At 42.2% G+C, this 20,375-nt stretch overlaps 2 protein-coding genes across 2 annotated transcripts in view; both read left to right on the top strand.

The window, feature by feature from the left end:
- LOC134614147 (gastrula zinc finger protein XlCGF57.1-like) overlaps window positions 1-20,375 on the top strand; it is a 111,355-nt gene that overhangs the window by 54,653 nt on the left and 36,327 nt on the right. The window lies entirely within an intron of this gene.
- Window positions 14,350-20,375, top strand: part of LOC134614149 (indolethylamine N-methyltransferase-like) — a 194,730-nt gene continuing 188,704 nt past the window's right edge. Inside the window, exon 1 of the mRNA XM_063457618.1 lies at window positions 14,350-14,497. The gene's annotated coding sequence lies outside the window, so the exon portion shown is untranslated. The remainder of the gene's footprint in view (window positions 14,498-20,375) is intronic.

Here is a 20,375-nt window from a genome sequence, read left to right as displayed (position 1 = left end):
CAGGTGGAAGGTCTTTTCATCCCCCCCTTTTTTTTTTTTTGTCAATCTGATTTTTATTAAAGGCATAAAGTATGGGATACAGAAGAAAAATCGGGGGAAACGTTTAAGTGATTTACAGCACAGGGTTGGTACGACAATACGCAAAATTAGAGTACATTTCCAAATTTTCAATGCCTCATTTTTTTTTTTTTTATATGTAGTGTAGTTAAACTCCAGTTTGAGAATACAAGCTATGGATCAAAGGATCCGGGTTGGTAACTCGCTAGATCATGTTAGTCAGGTGTCAGGAGACACATGGGTGAGAAAAACATTGGTTACTTATGCTAGGTATATGTTAACTTCGATATGCAAACAGGTCTGGCTAGTTCAGCGTCAGTAGTGCTGGTCGGGTTTGTTAAGCTATGAACTGGTTATGGTCTATGGGTGTCTGAGTGAGGTACACGATTTAAGAGTTAGAGTACATAGGCTACAGCAACGATCATAAAATTACTCGCTGAACGTAGACAAGCTAGGTCGAGTAAATAAAATAAAATAAAACATTGCTATCCATCAAGAGTGTCATCTATACTGAAGCTAAGTTACGTCGTTTAAACAGCAGGACGAACAGCATCCCCCCTTTTTTACCCACCACAGGCAACCTTAGGCTAAATACAGGCTGCTCTGTAAAAAGACGGTGCGGTTGTTTCAAGGAGCACAATACAACAATACTTGAATAAAGATACGCTGCATGGTCAAGTTGCCAGAAAGAAGCCTTTACTGGGCCAAAGCCACAAACAAAAAGGGTTACAATATGCCTAGCAACACCTTGATATGCCTAACAGCTTCTGGCACATTTTAATTTGGATTGACAAGACCAAAATAGAGCTTAATGGTCACAACCATGTTCGGTCAAAGCTATGTTTGGAGAGGGGTCAACAAGGCCTATAGTGAAAATAATACCATCCCCACTGTGAAGCATGGTGGTGGCTCAATGAGGTTTTGGGGGTATGTGAGCTCTAAAGGCACTGAGAATCTTCTGAAAATTGATGGCTAGATGAATGCAGCATATTATTGGAAAATACTGCAAGACAATTTGCATTTTTCTGCACAAAGGGATGCTCTTGGACTTTTCAGCATGGCAATGACCCTACGCACACATTCTTCAGTGGTTACAACAGAAAAATGTGAAATTTCTGGAATGGCCATCAGTCTCCTGACCTTAATATCATTGAGCTACTCTGGGGAGATCTCAAATGTTGTGTTCATGCAAGACAACCAAAGACTTTGCATGACCTGGAGGAATTTTGCCAAGAGAAATGGGAAGCTATACCACCTGCAAGAATTAGGGGTCTCATAGACAACTATTACAAAAGTCTTCATGCTGTCATTAATACTAAAGGGGGCAATACACATTATTAAGAACTAAGGGTATGCAGACTTTTGAACAGGGGTTATCTAATTTTTTTTTCTTTGTTGCCATGTTTTTGTTTTATGATTATGCCATTCTGTTATATGAATATGAATCCCATAAGAAATAAAATAAATGTATTTTGCCTTCTCACTCACAAATTAAATATATTATCAATTCAAAGGTTGACAAACTTTTGAGTGAATACATACATACATGGCCAGGGACAATAAGCAGAGTTATGTTAGTGGTGCACAAGGCGGTTGTGGTGTGCCGGAACCGACATTCGGGTAGGCCTGTAAAAAGAGGGCCAACCAATTTAAATGGCTTGATAAAGGGAGTGCTGGGTGGGGTGAACCAGACAGTCTCAGCCCAGAGGGAGGGGTGACCTGTGTATTTATAGCAATATCCTCTCCCACAACTACAGGCTCCACCTTTCCATTTGTGGTCAGGGACAATAAGCAGAGTCATGTTAGTGGTGCGCAAGTCGGTTGTGGTATGCCAAAACCGACATTTGGGTAGGCCTGTAAAAAGAGGGCAAAAAGTTAATAGTTTAACACTTTAATACGTGTCTACATTCCTCTATGAATACATTTTATCAGCATTTATAACCATAACTGAAAGAGAAAATTGGTTAGTGGGAGATACTCTATAACACAAAGATACTGACTGACCAATGTTATACCAAGTGGTGAAACAATTAAGCGCAATTGGTGACTTGGGAACCTAACTAGTTGCCAAGTGGCGATGAGAGGTAGTGATGTACCGAACTGTTCGCCGGCGAATAGTTCCCGGCGAACATAGCGTGTTCGCGTTCGCCGCCGCGGGAGAACACATGGGCGGTTCGATCCGCCCCCTATTCGTCATCATTGAGCAAACTTTGACCCTGTGCCTCACGGTCAGCAGACACATTCCAGCAAATTAGCAGCACACCCTCCCATCTCCCTCCCAGCTTCATTCTGAAGCTGCATGCTTAGTGAGAGGAGGGAAAGTGTAGCTGCTGCTGATTAGATAGGGAAATTGATAGCTAGGCTAGGGTATTCAGTGTCCACTACAGTTCTGAAGGACTCATCTGATCTCTGCTGTAAGAACAGCACCCCAAAAAGCCCTTTTAGGGCTAGAACATCAGTCTGCTTTTTTTTTTTGTGTGTAATGTAATTGCAGTTGCCTGCCTGCCAGCTTCTGTGTCAGGCTCAGTGGATACTGTGCCCATTTGCCCAGTGCCACCACTCATATCTGTTTTCACAATAGCTTATGCTTGACATTTAAAAAGAAAAAAATGTTTTTCACTGTAATAGATTGAATAGCAGTTAGTTGCCTGCCAGCTTCTGTGTCAGGCTCGCAGTGGATACTGTGCCCATTTGCCCAGTCAGTGCCACCACTCATATCTGGTGTCTCTATAGCGTGCTTTTACAAAGAAAAAAAGTTTTCCAGTGTAAGCTAATAGCAGTCAGTGTCCTTAAAGCGGGTGTTTCAGGGCTTCAGCGTGTGCCCTGCAGACCCCTGCCAGTGTACTTTGACAGTTGCCACTCATATCTGGTGTCTCTATAGCGTGCTTTTACAAAGAAAAAAAGTTTTCCAGTGTAAGCTAATAGCAGTCATTGTCCTTAAAGCGGGTGTTTCAGGCCTTCAGCGTGTGCCCTGCAGACCCCTGCCAGTGTACTTTGACAGTTGCCACTCATATCTGGTGTCTCTGTAGCGTGCTTTTATAAAGAAAAAAAGTTTTCCAGTGTAAGCTAATAGCAGTCAGTGTCCTTAAAGCGGGTGTGTCAGGCCTTCCTTCAGCGTGTGCCCTGCAGACCCCTGCCAGTGTAATTTGACAGTTGCCACTCATATCTGGTGTCTCTGTAGCGTGCTTTTACAAAGCAAAAAAGTTTTCCAGTGTAAGCTAATAGCAGTCAGTGTCCTTAAAGCGGGTGTTTCAGGCCTTCAGTGTGTGCCATGCAGACCCCTGCCAGTGTAATTTGACAGTTGCCACTCATATCTGGTGTCTCTATAGCGTGCTTTTACAAAGAAAAAAAGTTTTCCAGTGTAAGCTAATAGCAGTCAGTGTCCTTAAAGCGGGTGTGTCAGGCCTTCCTTCAGCGTTTGCCCTGCAGACCCCTGCCAGTGTACTTTGACAGTTGCCACTCATATCTGGTGTCTCTGTAGCGTGCTTTTAGAAAGCAAAAAAGTATTCCAGTGTAAGCTAATAGCAGTCAGTGTCCTTAAAGCGGGTGTTTCAGGCCTTCAGCATGTGCCATGCAGACCCCTGCCAGTGTAATTTGACAGTTGCCACTCATATCTGGTGTCTCTATAGTGTGCTTTTACAAAGAAAAAAAGTTTTCCAGTGTAAGCTAATAGCAGTCAGTGTCCTTAAAGCGGGTGTGTCAGGCCTTCCTTCAGCGTGTGCCCTGCAGACCCCTGTCAGTGTACTTTGACAGTTGCCACTCATATCTGGTGTCTCTGTAGCGTGCTTTTACAAAGAAAAAAAGTTTTCCAGTGTAAGCTAATAGCAGTCAGTGTCCTTAAAGCGGGTGTGTCAGGCCTTCCTTCAGCGTGTGCCCTGCAGACCCCTGCCAGTGTACTTTGACAGTTGCAACTCATATCTGGTGTCTCTGTAGCGTGCTTTTACAAAGAAAAAAAGTTTTCCAGTGTAAGCTAATAGCAGTCAGCGTCCTTAAAGCGGGTGTGTCAGGCCTTCCTTCAGCGTGTGCCCTCACGACCCCTGCCAGTGTACTTTGACAGTTGCCATTCATATCTGGTGTCTCTGTAACATGCTTTTACAAAGAAAAAAAGTTTTCCAGTGTAAGCTAATAGCAGTCAGTGTCCTTAAGGCGGGTGTGTCAGGCCTTCCTTCAGCGTGTGCCCTGCAGACCCCTGCCAGTGCACTTTGACAGTTGCCACTCATATCTGGTGTCTCTATAGCATGCTTTTACAAAGAAAAAAGGTTTTCCAGTGTAAGCTAATAGCAGTCAGTGTCCTTAAAGCGGGTGTGTCAGGCCTTCCTTCAGCGTTTGCCCTGCAGACCCCTGCCAGTGTACTTTGACAGTTGCCACTCATATCTGGTGTCTCTGTAGCGTGCTTTTAGAAAGCAAAAAAGTTTTCCAGTGTAAGCTAATAGCAGTCAGTGTCCTTAAAGCGGGTGTTTCAGGCCTTCAGCGTGTGCCCTGCAGACCCCTGCCAGTGTACTTTGAAAGTTGCCACTCATATCTGGTGTCTCTGTAGCGTGCTTTTACAAAGAAAAAAAAGTTTTCCAGTGTAAGCTAATAGCAGTCAGTGTCCTTAAAGCGGGTGTGTCAGGCCTTCAGCGTGTGCTCTGCATACCTCTGCCAGTGCACATTGCCACTCATATCTGGTGTCACAATAACGTGCATTTAAAAACCAAAAAATGTTTTCACTGTTATAGATTGAATAGCAGTTAGTTGTCTTCAAGCGGGTGTGTCAGGCCTACAGCATGTACTCTGCCATTGCACATTGCCACTCATATCTGGTCTCACAGTAGCTTGCACGCATAGTACCACTAATCCCCCAAAAAATGACAGGCAGAGGCAGGCCACCCCGCAGGGGCCATCGTGGTCGTGGCCCTAGAATAATGCCCAGTTTTCAGAGGCCACGTACCCTGAACTTGAAAAGTTCTGAGGACATAGTTGACTGGCTAACACAGGACACCCGATCTTCTACAGCTTCCGCTCGGAACCTTGACGCACTATCCTCCTCCAGCTTAACTTCAGGCACCTCTCAAGATACCACTCACCTGCCGCCACCACCAAAACTAGCACCACAGCCGCTTTACTTGGTATGTCAGAGGAGTTATTCACACATCCGTTTGAAGAAATGAGTGATGCGCAACCATTATTGCCAAAGGATGTAGATAACAGGGATATGTCTCAGGCAGGCAGCATTACACACATGGACGTATGGTGTGATGATGATGATGTTGTATCCGCTGCTGCTTCCTTTTCTGAGTTGTCAGATACAAGTGAAGCGGTTGATGATGACGATGCGTCCATGGATGTCACGTGGGTGGCCGCTCGGCAAGAAGAAGAACAGGGTGAAAGTTCAGATGGGGAGACAGAGAGGATGAGGAGACGAGTTGGAAGCAGGGGGAAGTCGTCGCAAGGAGCTAGTGGCACAGTCAGACAGCATGCATCGGCACCCAACAGCACCCATGCATGGCACATGTGTGTAATCTGATTGTACAACGCTTTGTGCATAAGTACACAGGCTTACAGGACATCCTGAAGCAGGCCAGGAAGGTGTGTGGCCATTTCAGGTGTTACTACACGGCCATGGCTCACTTTGCCGATATCCAGCAGCAAAACAACATGCCAGTGAGGCGCTTGATTTGCGACAGCCCGACACGTTGGAATTCAACATTCCTAATGTTCGAGCGCCTGCTCCAACAAGAAAAAGCTGTTAATGAATATTTGTATGACCGGGGTGCTAGGACAGCCTCTGGGGATCTGGGAATTTTTTTGCCACGTTACTGGACGCTCATGCGCAATGCCTGTAGGCTCATGCGTCCTTTTGAGGAGGTGACAAACCTAGTCAGTCGCACCGAAGGCACCATCAGTGACATCATACCATTTGTTTTCTTCCTGGAGCTTGCCCTGCGAAGAGTGCTGGATCAGGCCGTAGATGAGCGTAAAGAGGAAGAGGAAGAGTTGTGGTCACCATCACCACCAGAAACAGCCTTATCAGCATTGCTTGCTGGACCTGCGGCAACACTGGAAGAGGATTGTGAGGAAGAGGAGTCAGAGGAGGAATTTGGCTTTGAGGAGGAGGAGGAAGACCAACCACAACAGGCATCCCAGGGTGCTCGTTGTCACCTATCTGGTACCCGTGGTGTTGTACGTGGCTAGGGGGAAGAACATACCTTCATTGACATTAGTGAGGAGGAGGAATGGAAAATGAGTAGCTCGGCATCCAACCTTGTGCAAATGCGGTCTTTCATGCTGTCGTGCCTGTTGAGGGACCCTCGTATAAAAAGGCTGAAGGAGAACGACCTGTGCTGGGTGTCCACGCTACTAGACCCCCAGTCTCTATTCTGCTATTTGTCAGTGTGTATCAGGGGCTTTGAGGACGGGGAACTTTCTCTATTCTGCTCTGTGTCAGTGTGTATCAGGGGCTTTGAGGACAGGTGTCAATCCATACCTGCCAAGTGACCCTATGTAGGGGGAACAGTCTCTTTTCTGCTCTTTGTCAGTGTGTATCAGGAGTTTGAGGACGGGGAACAGTCTCTATTCTGCTCTGTGTCAGTGTGTATCAGGGGCTTTGAGGACAGGTGTCAATCCATACCTGCCAAGTGACCCTATGTAGGGGGAACAGTCTCTATTCTACTCTGTGTGAGGAGGAGGAACAGAAAATGAGTAGCTCGGCATCCAACCTTGTGCAAATGGGGTCTTTCATGCTGTCGTGCCTGTTGAGGGACCCTCGTATAAAAAGGCTAAAAACGACCTGTGCTGGGTGTCCACGCTACTAGACCCCTGGTATAAGCAGACAGTGGCGGAAATGTTATCGAATTACAAGTCGGAAAGGATGCAGCATTTGCAAAATAAATTAAAAAGTATGCTTTACACAGCGTATAAGAGTGATGTCACAGCACAACGGGAATCTAACAGGGGAAGAGGTGAAAGTCATCCTCCTCCTCCCACGACCACGCCATATCTGCCAAGTGACCCTATGTAGGGGTAACAGTCTCTATTCTGCTCTGTGTCAGTGTGTATCATGGTCTCTGAGGACGGGGTACAGTCTCTATTCTGCTCTGTGTCAGTGTGTATCAGGGGCTTTGAGGACAGGTGTCAATCCATACCTGCCAAGTGACCCTATGTAGGGAGAACAGTCTCTATTCTGCTCTTTGTCAGTGTGTATCAGTGGCTTTGAGGACGGGGAACAGTCTCTATTCTGCTCTGTGTCAGTGTGTATCAGGGGCTTTGAGGACAGGTGTCAATCCATATCTGCCAAGTGACCCTATGTAGGGGGAACAGTCCCTATTCTGCTCTGTGTCAGTGTGTATCATGGTCTCTGAGGACGGGGAACAGTCTCTATTCTGCTCTGTGTCAGTGTGTATCAGGGGCTTTGAGGACAGGTGTCAATCCATACCTGCCAAGTGACCCTATGTAAGGGGAACAGTCCCTATTCTGCTCTGTGTCAGTGTGTATCAGGGTCTCTGAGGACAGGTGTCAATCCATATGTCAAGGTGTCAATCCATATGTCAAGGTGTCAATATGTCATATGTCAGGTGTCAATCCATATCCATTGCGATTTAGGAATGTTAGGTGATTTCTGCCCTTTATGGATTAAAACCAGACTCTGCATCAACTGTGTAATTTTCCATGGGAGTTTTGCCATGGATCCCCCTCCGGCATGCCACAGTCAAGGTGTTAGTCCCCTTGAAACAACTTTTCCATCACTTTTGTGGCCAGAAACAGTCCCTGTGGGTTTTAAAATTCGCCTGCCCATTGAAGTCAATGGCGGTTCGCGAACGTTTGCGGAAATTCCCGTTCGCCGTTCGCGAACCGAAAATTTCGTGTTCACGACATCACTAATGAGAGGCTCTACCTATGATTTGGCCCGTTGGGTATGTTTGCTTCTGAGCGTTGTGACAGGGTGTTGGCCTCTCGATGAGGATTAAAGAGCTTCAAAATAAGTTGGCTGTGACAGGTGAGGCCCTAACTGCTTTGCCAATAAGGCGGAGATGCGAGACAGTAACTATGTTTTGGCCTGAGGGACGAATACCTCCATAGTTGAGGATGGGAGTTGGCCTCGCAGGTCCGCTATATAATGGCACAAGAAGCCAAATACTACTTATGGCCACTTAGGGTAACCTAACAGCCAGTACAAGCTAAAGATAAGTTTTGTTGAGCGAGTGGTTATTTTAAGAATAGAGGTAGTATCGTAAAGCGAGTCACTTACGTGGTGACTTAAAAAATGTAAAAGCAAAGAATAAATGTGGCATGATAAGATATACACCTGGCAGATAAATGAAAGCTATGCTAGAAATTGAGGGTAAGAATAGGTGAATGGAAAGTGGAGGGCAAAAGAAAAGGTTTACCGAGATCCAAAACCAAAATCCACAAGAGAAAGAGAGACCCAAGAACTTAGTGTTCATAATTCAGAACTACAACACCAATGAAAATGCAACAGTTTGCCAGTAAGGTAAGTGCATGAAGCCCAGAACCCAAAAATACTCTATTAATATCTGTTACCAAACTAACAAAGGAAATTGAACAGTGTGATAAATGCTCAGTTGACTATACCCCCAGATACGCAGTGGTCGACTTTACTTTATGATATAGGTCATGAAAGAGTTGGCCAGAATAATTTAACAACAAGACCCCTGTGAAGTATATGTCAGGAGGTGAGGGTGCGGTTCCCAAATTATGAAGTTGAGGATAACCATCCGCAAGTGGCATAGTGACACAAAGGCATATTATAAACATAACAGTGCAGAGAAGTGGAGTAACTGAAAATTAACAGTTTTCATCAAAAGCCCCGACCCGACACCTGTTTGTACCGAATTTAGGCATGAGTTCCCTCTGCACATCCTTCCACTAGAAGGACCTGAAGTGTGTATAAGAAAGAACACCCTGAAAAACCCCAACCATCACATTAATCAAATCCCATAGCATACTGCAGAAAGTGAAATACCAGAACTAGCAAGTGCCTTAAGGTGGAGATACTAAACACACACAGGTTCTCGGGTGTGTGCCGAGAGAGGGAAAAGATTTGCGTGGGCCTAACGAGGCCATGTGTAATATTGGAATTTAGTATGAAAGGTTGTATTTCTTTTACCCTCGTATATTAGAAAATTGACGTATGTAATTTCCAAAATGAGGGGGCGAAATTGACGTATGTAATTGCCAAAATGTGGGGCCGAAATAGACGTATGTAACTGCCCAAACGAGGGGCTGGAATTGCCATAGTGCCCGTAGAGGGCCATGTGTAAACGTATGGAGTGAAAGCTTAGTGAGGGCCATGTGTAGAGGTATTGTAGTGGAAGGCAGAGTAGTCAATGTTAGTCCTGAGCTGCTGGATGGAGAAATAGGGCTGGACGAGGGATATGGATGTATGGAACGAACAAAAGAAGGATAAGCATTTCAAAGTGCAGGTGTTGTGAAATGGCCAATAGTGAATACCTAGCTTTTGTTTTTTTTTGGTCCAGTCCATTTGTAAAAGTAGAATTATTAGTTAGGCTAGAAGGATGGTAACTTGGCATGCAGTGGAGGCCAACTATAAGGCCCATGCCAAAGGATGACAAGTATACAACCAACAACATAGATTATATGGTGTCTCAATGTAGTTGACTTGAGACATAACATTTCTAATACTGCGCAAGAACAAAGTGACAGTATGTGAAGTAAGGATACAATGCATAGAATAAGGGATTAACATACCATGGAGTTTTACAGGCAGAATAAGGGCTGTATAGATCTTGCGAGTATAAGTGGTGTAATGAAATGTTGTAAGAAAGAGTGGTGTATACATATAACCCCCATGCAGCAAAAGGTACTTATGCATTTCGTTCATATTGGGCTGCCCACATATGGGAATGAAATGAAGGCCCAGTACGGCTGCGTGTGAAGGCCTTGGACCTGAAACAAGACCAATATAGCATTTACTCACAACCTTGCTATCTGTAAGCAGTTTCAATATGAGTTCTATGAAGGATATAATAAACTTGTCTAAATAGATATAGGTGAACCGAAATGCTTAATGTGAAGTCAAGATAGTGTACATAATGGAAGGATTACAACTATCCCATGAGAATGGCCAAATGAGGGTTTTAAGCATTGATGTGTTGTCAATAACATGTAGAATAATGGGGTAGTATGCAAACCTTGTAAGACCGATGTAATGCAAATGAAATGCCTAAATTAGGTTTTGAATTAGGACATGGCATGTAGCCCACTGTGGGGCATATGACCGCACATTGTAAAGGCCTAGTGAAGGCCATGTGTAAGAAATTTCTTTCCTCATCAACATGTATAGGCCCGAATTTGGACAGTTGCAACACCTTGCCACATAAATACCAAATAATGTAGGCCTAGAGTGCATGAATACACGAAGGGAAGACAAAGAACACATAAAAAGAAGGGTGACAACCGAATTACATGATAAAAGTCAATATGGCCAAATACAGTAAGTAAAAGCATGAACCTAATTGAGGTATCACTGTAATGCTATGTACTATTGAAATAGGCTGTTTGCATTAGCGGTAAAATTTGCCATATCTGAATTAACAAACTTACAGTTTGTAGAGAAAAAAATAAAATAAAATGTGCAAACCGTAACAGCCACGGCTGGGCCAGACACAGCGGTGCCCCATGAGCTTCTAAGGTGGAGGCTGTTGTTTACTAGAGTGAGGTAAAATGAAAACTTGCATGGGCCGCACTAGGCCAAGACCAGCTTGTTTGGAGTTTAGGCAGTTTGTGTTGATGACCTTTGAACTGGAAGTAGATGGTTCTGTACTGAACCAGACAGTCTCAGCCCAGAGGGAGGGGTGACCTGTGTATTTATAGCAATATCCCCTCCCACAACTACAGGCTCCGCCTTTCCATATACGTATATATAATATGAGTACTTATATTGAATTAATAAAATTAATAAAGTGTTTTCAAACTTATATTAGACTTTGAAAAACGTTCTAACAGGCATTAAGGGGACTGTCTGACATTCCAGGCAGAGCTGCAGATAGCCATTTCAGCCATGTGATCGCAAGGACCCCGAGTTCTCATAGAAACATATAATGTGACTGCAGATACGAACTGTTTAGCCCATCTAGTCTTCACAATTGTCTAAATACTTTCTTTAGTCTCTGGCCTTATCTTAAGTCTAGGTTAGCCTTATTCAAGGCCCAGAAGGGCAGAGATCTGCTGCAGGATTGTGACCACCAGCGGGAAATTGGTGGGGACCGGGTAAGGAAATAAGCCGCAGGGGACGTTCTCTCCAAGCCTGCAATATTTAGGATCGGACCCTTAAGAACGGAATAGTTACTCTGTGAGGCCATAAGCTTTCCTAAAGAGATGGATTTTAAGGCACTTCTTAAACGATTGAAAACTAGGGGGAAGGGAGCTGCCTGCTAGAAGTCCTGTAAGCGTGAGTTGGCCATACGGATGCGAGCAGCAGACAGGAGAAGCTCACAGGCAGAGCAGAGAGACTGAGAAGGGGCATACCTATGGATCTGTGAAGAGATATAAGAGGGGCTAGAACTGTTCAGTGCTTTATACGAATGGGTTAGAACTTTAAAATGACTCCTATAGGATACAGGACTGTAAGGACTGACAGAGGGGTAAAGTGTGAGAGGACCGACGAGAGAGGAAAATCAGTCTGGTGGCAGCATTCATTACAGACTGTATCGGGGCAATAGGGCTTTTGGGAAGACCAACTAGGAGAGGGTTACAATATTCCATGCGGGAAGTTACTAGAGCATGGACAAGTTCCTTGGTAGCATCTTGCTAAGAAAGGGACTGATGCGGGCTATGTTTTTAAAAAGGAATCTACAGGATTTGGCAACATACCGGATGTGAGGCTCAAAGGTGAGGCCAGAATCAAGTATGACGCCAAGACAGCGCGCTTGCAAGGATGGACTTATGTGGATACCACTTACTTGAAGGGAGAGTGAAAGAGGAGGATCAGTATTAGGAGGAGGAAAAACAAGCAGCTCAGTTTTAGAGAGAGAGTTTCAGAAAGCGGGAGGGCATCCAGTCAGAAATGGAGAAAGGCAAGCAGTGACACGTTGCAGGGCGGCAGGGGAGAGGTCCGGGGAGGAGAGATATATCTGGGTGTCATCAGCGTACTGATGGTAGTGAAATCCAAATGAGTTTGCCAAGAGAAGCAGTATCCGTATCATTATACAAAGCGGCATGTTTAAAATCAGTGTAGGAATACAAATTAATTTTATACAGAGCTGAATGTTTATTATAGTGTACAGATACTCTGTATTATTATACACAGGCCATGTTTATTATCAGTGTATATATACTCTGTATTATTATGTTTAGCAGAATGTTTGTTGTGGCAAAATTGGTATATTTATTAGTTATTATCTCAGTTGCATTGTATGCCCTAAGAAACATTCCAAAGAATTAACGCAAATTCAACATGTGTTTTACAGACACTAGATTTGGTTGTACAAATCTTTGTTTGAAGTATACAACTAGCTTAGTCCATTTGGTTGTACAAATCTTTGTTTGAAGTATACAACTAGCTTAGTCCACTGACAATACGCTTCAGCGAAGAGACAAGACACGCTTGTTACTGGCAGATTTGTAGAATCCACTTTATTTCTGAGCTCCCAGCTCTTAGAAGACAACTGCACACACAGGAAATGCATTTACAAAATATTTTTTTACCAATGAAAATACAAACTGGGATGGGATACCAGGGTTCTGATTGAGGAATGTAAATTAGATTGAGCTAATTATCACCAGGTAATCACTAGCCTTTCTCTAGGAATATCCAGGGATATTGTGTCATGGGACAAGAACACAGGATACCTGGTGATAATTAGCACAATCTAATTTACATTCCTCAATCAGAATCCCATCCCAGTTTGTATTTTCATTGGTAAAAAAATATTTTGTAAATGCATTTCCTGTGTGTGCAGTTGTCTTCTAAGAGCTGGGAGCTCAGAAATAAAGTGGATTCTACAAATCTGCCAGTAACAAGCGTGTCTTGTCTCTTCGCTGAAGCGTATTATCAGTGGACTAAGCTAGTTAGTATACTTGGTTAGAGCCAGAACATAAAAGCACAGTATTTCCTGGGTTGCCAGTGAGTCCACTACTAGGCAAATGTAACGTTGGGGCTTAGTTGAACCGTTAGCTTTGCAGGTTAGGCAAAGAAATCCATGGACTATAGCAGGCTAGAGATGTCAGGGCCATATCGTCCCATTTACTATCTGTGTAGACTCAGTATTATTATAAAGAGGGGCATGTTTGCATGTTCATTATCAGCGTTTAAATACTCAGTTTTATTATTTTATAGAGCGGCATGTTTATTATCAGCATATAGATACTCAAAATCGTCATACAGAGACATGTTTATCATCAATGTATAGATAGTATTATTATCCAGAGGGACATGTCTCTTATCAGCATGTAGATACTCAGTATTATTATACAGAGCGGTATGTTTCTTATCAGCGTATATATATATATATATATATATATATATATATATATATATATATACTCATTATCATTATACAGAGTGGCGTGCTTATTATCTGTGTACATATAGTATTATTATACAGAACAGAGTTTTGGATATCAGCGTATAGAGACTTAGTAGCTTTATACAGAGTGGCATGTTTATTATCAGTGTATAAATATTCAGTATCCTTATATAGAACAACATGTTTATTGTCAGTGTATAAATACTCTGTTCATTATACAGAGCTGCATGTTTATTAATAGCATATCAATTATCTATATATTTATACAAAGTGGAATATTTATTACCAGTGTATAGGTACTTAGTATCATTTTAAAGCAAACACAGTACATTATCAGTGTATAGATAATATGGTGTATACTTGTAGTATATCAAATTCCCCTACTCCTAAACATTCCCTAAAATCTGATGGAGGCTGAGAGCATGTCAATGATAAGCCATCTGCTGTACTGGGGACTCAACACCAAGGTCCTGGAAGGTACATAAAGCGTGTTCATTTTTAATGTTATTCCCCTAGTGACACAAATCACAAAATAAAAACGAACCCCCTACATTTAACCCTAATTTGAACCTTAACATTAACCCTAAATATCCTATGTTCCTGTGCTTAGTGAATGCACTAACTATAATTTATGTGTAAACTAGCTTTACCTTACCTTCCAGGACCTTACAGTGGAGATGTTCCCAGTACAGCTGATGGCAGCATGTGCAGAACAATGGCCAGCTGGACAGTTTGTCCCTAACCAGCTCCTGTAGTAAGTGTGCAAGGTATGCTGGGATGGCAACACCTCCAGATTTGCTCGTTGCAGCATGTGTATGGAGCTCAGCCATATTGGGTGGTGTCTACAGCAAAGTGATTGAACGTGTTTAATATCTGACTTGTGATCAATAAACCCTGGCTGATTAATAGACTGCATTATGTTATTGTAAGTCAGCTATCATCAAATACAACAGGTATGTTTTATCATTATACCAAGATTATTAGCCCATAGATACTCAGTATTACTATTCAGGGTGGTATCATTATACAGAGCAACATGTTTATTATCATGGTATAAATAATATTATACAGAGCGGAGTGTTTATTATCAGTGTATATATACTCCGTATCTTCATATAGAGTGGCATGTTTATTATCTGCTTATAGATACTTAATTATTATACAGAGTGAAATGTTTATTATCAGTGCATAGATACTCTGTAATATTATATAGAGAGGCATGCTAGTGTATAGATACTGAGAATTAATTTACAGAGTGGTATTTTTATTATCAGTGTCTGAATACTCATTATTATTATTATTATTATTATTATTATTATTATTATTATTATTATTATTCAGAGCGGCATGTTTCTTATCAGCGTATAGTATGTTTATTATCAGTGTCTGGATAGTCATTATTATTATTATTATTATTATTATACAGTGCGGCATGTTTGATATGGAAAATTGTTTCATACTTACCGTAACTTTAATTTCTTGATCATTCTGAATGGCAGCATTTACTCATGGGTTAGCTGCTTCTATGTATAATGATCAGGAAAAGAAAATTCCGTTAAGCATGAAAAGATTTTTCATATTCCTAATCATACATGGCAACATTTACTTATGGGTAATACCCAAGCAGCATACATAGTGGGAGGGACAGAGTTCAAATGCAACTAATGGTTATGAAACCAAATTTGAGCTGCTTTGGTGTGTACGCATTTACAGGGACACTGTAGGCACCCAGACCACTTCAGCCCATTGAAGTGGTCTGGGTGCCAACTTCCATGACTCTTAAAGGAACACTATAGTCACCTAAATTACTTTAGCTAAATAAAGCAGGTTTAGTGTATAAATCATTCCCCTGCAATTTCACTGCTCAATTCAGTCATTTAGGAGTTAAATCACTTTGTTTCTGTTTATGCAGCCCTTGCCACACCTCCCCTGGTTATGATTGACAGAGCCTGCATGAAAAAAAAAAAACTGGTTTCACTTTCAAACAGATGTAATTTACCTTAAGACTGCAGGACGTTCTATGCCGTCCCTATTTGGGCGGCTCTAAACGCCGCAGGACGGCATAGAACGTCCTGGGCTGTCTTGCCTCCCACGTGGCCGGCGGCACATGGCCTGGGGACCGCGGTCTGCAGCTTCCGATCGCAGTGACAGGCTGTCACTGAGATCGGTATTTACCATGTGTCAGCCGATTTTAAAATCGGCTGACACATGGAGCCGCGGCATTTTCACTCTGCAGATCGCGGTTGGGGGACATGCCTGGCCCCCCAGGCAGTCCCCCTGCGGTCAGTGACCGCGATCTGCAGAGTATGATCGCAGTGAGAGGCTGTCTCTGCGATCTGAATGCAGAGACAGCCTCTCCCTGCGATCTGATCGCAGTGACAGCTTGTCACTGTGATCAGAGTTACTATGTAACTACAGGCAGGTGGGGCGCATGCCTGGCCACCCAGGCACTCCCCCTTTGGCCAATTACCGTGATCTGCAGGAGGTGATCACAGTGACAGCCAGTCACTGTGATCACTGATCCTGTGTGTCAGCCAGTGTATATATAAAGGTGAAAATCAGGAGCACTCGCTTGGATTTTTCAACCGTGAATAAACTGTTTAATCACAACTTTAACATCAACGTTTCGACCCTTCAGGGTCTTTATCAAGATAGTGATAATGCACATGAAATACAAATATATACACCATCATAATTGGTTAACTTACCCCACCTGTGTGAAGTGATTCCGGAAGTGAGACTAGCCGGACGGAGTGTGCATGTAGAAATGAGAACGTCCGCATCATGACGTTCGTGCGTGCGTGATGACGTGTATGCGTGCGTACGTGATGACGTGCGTGCGGCAAAACGTGCCCCCCCGCATCCTGACGTCATCACGGGTAAAATATAACAAAACCATGGTAACCACACAATCCCCGTGTAGCTAAACCGTTCAAGGAGGAACATACTATTGAAAAACTGTAACCAGTACATGAGGGAAAGAGGCATGCAAGAGCCACATTGTAAAGTGAAGTCAGAGGTTGTACCTAGACATGCAAACCGAAATTAGTGTGGACATAAAGTGAAAGTGTATGATGTATTAAAAATAAGCACAACATCTGCAGAATAAATCCTAAAAACATGACAAATAAACCAAAGTAAAAACATACAATGCAAAAAATAGCAGTCAGATCGAATAGAACATGTGTGTGAATGTGAGGGTAAGATAAGTGTGGAAAGTCTGAATAAGATATGTGTGTAAATGTGAGCGTGAAATCTGATGTATGTAAAAGAAGTGAGTAAGTAAGTACTATATGAAGAGTGAGAAAATCTGTACCGAAACAAAGAACAGAAGACAAAAACAGAAACGAAAAAAACCAAGGAAAAAGACAGAAAAAAGAGAAGAGAGAAAATGAAAATACACCCATACCCACAAGAAATTTGTAAATGCAGAGTGACATCATAAGACAACGTAAGAATATTAGCATCTCCAGAATGAGTAGCCCGTAGCCATAGACACATGGCCAACCTCACTATAAATCTCATCTACCTAAACAACTGGTTAGATCATGCTAACCCCCTAAAATAGGGGATAACCAATATTAATAATAATAAAGTAACGTGTCATATATCTCTGCTGTGGCCCTCACTACCCTCATAAACCTACATACAATAGAAAAGAAGAAAAAACCAAATAAAACTAAAAATACACATAAAAATAAATATAAATAAAGATATACGACAGGACATGGCCGATAACAATATATACAACAAAATATATACATCCTAATTATTAACGTATATTCAGCCTCGGGTCAACGCCCCATGGCCATAGCAATAAACTTGTCTAACTCTGAACTGCAAACCAATATCTCATAGCGATAAGCAATAAATCAACTGATCTCAATCTACACCAATAAAAACATTGATAACCTAGCGAGTTTCCAAAAATGAAGAAAATGAGATATATTCATTAAGTCCCCTGGGTTGTAGGGTGTCCAATTGTTTAATCCAGAAGGTCTCTTTCTGGAGCAGTAATTTAGACCGGTCACCACCTCTCACAAGGGTTGGTATCACATCAATGGCAATACATTTCAAAGTGGGTAGTCTGTGATTGAATTCCAAGAAGTGCTTGGCTACCGGTTTGTCTGTTCTCCCATCTCTGTAGGCTGTCATAATTGATGACCGATGACCCCTGATTCTATCTCGAAGCGTAAGGTCCGTCTTACCCACGTAACATAGTCCACATGGGCACGAGATGAGGTATATCACGTGGTCTGTCAGACAAGAAATCTAATGCTTGATCTTATATCTAGTACCAGAGTGTGGATGTGCAAACGTAGAGCCAGTTAACATGTGTCCACACGTGACACATCCCATGCATCTAAAACACCCCATCCTAGTGGGTTTAGTAGACGTCAGATTTTCCCTTGGTAAGTCTGTCTTCATCAGTAGATCTTTGAGACTTTTATTCCTACTGTAAGCAATTCTGGGAGGATTGGAGAAGATGGTACTCAGAGTTATCAGCAGATAAAATTTCCCAACGTTTTTTAATACTCCGTGAGATATTAACGCTAGCCGAATTAAATTTCATCGGGATCGTAATTTGTGGAACATTATGTCGGGTAGTACCTTTATCAAAAATCTCTCGGGCCCGTTTGAGGGCTTTCTCCAACGTATCCTTGTAATATCCCCTTTCCAGAAATGCTCGTTGCATCATCTCAATTTGTATGTCACAATTTGTGCTATCCGAATTGTTCCTCAGTACCCTGAGGAATTGGGAGATGGGTAAAGACTTCTTTAATGCATGAGGGTGAAAACTAGTGGAGTGTAATAATGTGTTACGGTCAGATGGTTTCTTATACAGGCTGTAGCCAATTTTATCATGACATCTGTACACCTCTACGTCCAAAAATTGTATCTTATCAGTACTCCAATTAAGTGTGAGTTCCACAGGGGATTCATCGTTGTTGATCACGTCAATCATGGACTGTAATTCTTCCACTGATCCAGACCAAATAATAAAAATATCGTCCACAAACCTATGGTACGAAATCATCTGTGCACCAAACACCTCCACAATCTTGTTACGTTCAAAAATATACATGTAACAATTGGCGTAGGATGGAGATAAGATACAATTTTTGGACGTAGAGGTGTACAGATGTCATGATAAAATTGGCTACAGCCTGTATAAGAAACCATCTGACCGTAACACATTATTACACTCCACTAGTTTTCACCCTCATGCATTTAAGAAGTCTTTACCCATCTCCCAATTCCTCAGGGTACTGAGGAACAATTCGGATAGCACAAATTGTGACATACAAATTGAGATGATGCAACGAGCATTTCTGGAAAGGGGATATTACAAGGATACGTTGGAGAAAGCCCTCAAATGGGCCCGAGAGATTTTTGATAAAGGTACTACCCGACATAATGTTCCACAAATTACGATCCCAATGAAATTTAATTCGGCTAGCGTTAATATCTCACGGAGTATTAAAAAACGTTGGGAAATTTTATCTGCTGATAACTCTGAGTACCATCTTCTCCAATCCTCCCAGAATTGCTTACAGTAGGAATAAAAGTCTCAAAGATCTACTGATGAAGACAGACTTACCAAGGGAAAATCTGACGTCTACTAAACCCACTAGGATGGGGTGTTTTAGATGCATGGGATGTGTCACGTGTGGACACATGTTAACTGGCTCTACGTTTGCACATCCACACTCTGGTACTAGATATAAGATCAAGCATTATATTTCTTGTCTGACAGACCACGTGATATACCTCATCTCGTGCCCATGTGGACTATGTTACGTGGGTAAGACGGACCTTACGCTTCGAGATAGAATCAGGGGTCATCGGTCATCAATTATGACAGCCTACAGAGATGGGAGAACAGACAAACCGGTAGCCAAGCACTTCTTGGAATTCAATCACAGACTACCCACTTTGAAATGTATTGCCATTGATGTGATACCAACCCTTGTGAGAGGTGGTGACCGGTCTAAATTACTGCTCCAGAAAGAGACCTTCTGGATTAAACAATTGGACACCCTACAACCCAGGGGACTTAATGAATATATCTCATTTTCTTCATTTTTGGAAACTCGCTAGGTTATCAATGTTTTTATTGGTGTAGATTGAGATCAGTTGATTTATTGCTTATCGCTATGAGATATTGGTTTGCAGTTCAGAGTTAGACAAGTTTATTGCTATGGCCATGGGGCGTTGACCCGAGGCTGAATATACGTTAATAATTAGGATGTATATATTTTGTTGTATATATTGTTATCGGCCATGTCCTGTCGTATATCTTTATTTATATTTATTTTTATGTGTATTTTTAGTTTTATTTGGTTTTTTCTTCTTTTCTATTGTATGTAGGTTTATGAGGGTAGTGAGGGCCACAGCAGAGATATATGACACGTTACTTTATTATTATTAATATTGGTTATCCCCTATTTTAGGGGGTTAGCATGATCTAACCAGTTGTTTAGGTAGATGAGATTTATAGTGAGGTTGGCCATGTGTCTATGGCTACGGGCTACTCATTCTGGAGATGCTAATATTCTTACGTTGTCTTATGATGTCACTCTGCATTTACAAATTTCTTGTGGGTATGGGTGTATTTTCATTTTCTCTCTTCTCTTTTTTCTGTCTTTTTCCTTGGTTTTTTTCGTTTCTGTTTTTGTCTTCTGTTCTTTGTTTCGGTACAGATTTTCTCACTCTTCATATAGTACTTACTTACTCACTTCTTTTACATACATCAGATTTCACGCTCACATTTACACACATATCTTATTCAGACTTTCCACACTTATCTTACCCTCACATTCACACACA

The sequence above is a fragment of the Pelobates fuscus genome, chromosome 6 (assembly GCF_036172605.1).
Source record: "Pelobates fuscus isolate aPelFus1 chromosome 6, aPelFus1.pri, whole genome shotgun sequence".
NCBI classification, from domain to species: Eukaryota; Metazoa; Chordata; class Amphibia; order Anura; family Pelobatidae; genus Pelobates; species Pelobates fuscus.
Note: the sequence above shows the minus strand (reverse complement) of the source record. Positions and strands in the feature narration are given on the sequence as shown.